Source organism: Propithecus coquereli, unplaced genomic scaffold (genome assembly GCF_000956105.1).
Source record: "Propithecus coquereli isolate 6110/MARCELLA unplaced genomic scaffold, Pcoq_1.0 Scaffold263, whole genome shotgun sequence".
NCBI lineage: Eukaryota > Metazoa > Chordata > Mammalia > Primates > Indriidae > Propithecus > Propithecus coquereli.
Window position 1 is genome coordinate 376,173 of NW_012148208.1, and position 1,881 is coordinate 378,053.

Genomic DNA, 1,881 nt, shown 5'->3' on the forward strand with positions numbered 1-1,881 from the left:
TTTCTCAAGAAAGTTGATGATAAATGAATGACTTGCACAAATTATATGCTATTATTCTCCACATAACATGGGGCCCTAGTGACATCAGTGACATAAAGACCTAAGATAAAAACTCATTAAGAGATTATTAGAATCAATTTCAAAAGTTAGTAGGTGATGACATCAGCAAGATGGCAGAATAGGAAATTCCAGCCCTTATCTAACCACAGAAACACCAGTTTTGGCAACAATCCACAGATAAGAATACTTCTGTGGGAGCCCGAAAGCCCAACTAAGAGGTTCCAGGCCCCTAGTGGAGCAAAAACCCTGAATGGACTCAATGGAAAGCGTGCAAAGAACAGCTTCGCTATACCCACATAATAATTCCCCCAAGGTGGCACAGCTTGGTGCCAAGAGAGGTCCCCTTAGTCCATGCTTTCTCCAACAGGGAAAAGCAAAAACAAAGTAAATGCCCAGCCTCCCCAGTCTTCATGATGCTGTCCATCCATATCACTGAGGGAATCAAAAGAGCTGAATTGTGTGGGGGGACAGAAAGGAGCAGGGAGATGGGGTAAAAGATCACAGCAACTGGAACACAAATTTTAATAGCCAACCACAGATTCTGCTAACCAGTGTAAGGACCTGCTCATGAGCCCCACAGGAAAACTAACCTATGAATTCATCTAACCAGCCAACACATACCTCCAGCACCCATGTGTCACTTCTGTGGCTGGTGTTATGCATTACATCTCCCTGCATGGCATCTGCATGCCCCCCAACAGATGTTCGGCACAAGACCCTGAAGACAGCACATGGTCACCACAAGTGTGGATTTTAGTAGCCAGCTCAACTGGTAAATTAAAGAAGATGTACAACCTTGAACAGTTGAAGGCATAGCCCTAGCAAAAATAAACAAGAGGCTCTCAGCGCCAGGCTAGGCTTTGCAAGGCACGTAATACAAAAACTTCCCCCAAAGAGTAAACAAGAGGGGTGGAGCAGACACAAACACATAAAAGTTCTGAAACACGCCCAGAATCTCTAGCCATGCTACTGGTGAAGATGTTTCTCTCCACAAACCAATCAGTAAAGACTGAAGGAGATGATTGTTCTTCCAATGTGAAGACAGCAATTCAAGGACTCAAAGAACAAGAAGAAATAAGGAAATATGGCACCACTCAAGACATGAAATAAAGCTCCAATGACTGACCCCAGAGAACTGAAGACCTACAAATTGCCTGAAAAATAATTCTAAATAATCACTTTCAGACTCTGATAGGAGAGCAAGAGAACAAGAGAACACAGACAAAAAGATGATGTCAGAAAAACAATATATGAACAAAATGGTAAGTTCAACAGAGATAGTAATCATCAAAAAGAACCAAATAGAAATTATAGAGCTGAAGAATCCAATGTCTGAATTGAAAAATTCAATAGAAAGCTTCAATAGCAGAAGCAATCCAGCAAAAGAAAGAATAAGCAAACTCTGAGGTAGATCATCTGAAATTATCCAGTAAAAGGAACAACAATAACAACAAAGAATGAAGAAAGCAAACAGGACTTAGGGGACACCATCAAGAAAAGCAATGTATGTACTATAGAAATTACAGAAGGACTATAGAAAGAAAAGAAGGAAAAAAAACTTATTTTTAAAGTAATGACCAAAAAATTTATCAAATCTGAACAGGGAAATAAGCATCCAGATCCATGAAGCCCAAAGAATCTTAAATTGGTTGAACATAAAGAGGTCTCCACTGAGAAACATAATCAAATTGTCAAAAGTCAAGGGCCGGGAGAAAATGAGGTGATGTATTAAAAGCAAAAAAAAACTCAGCCAAGAGTACTATTACATCCAGGAGAAAGTCTTTACCTATCAATGATTACTTTAAATACAAATGGATTAAA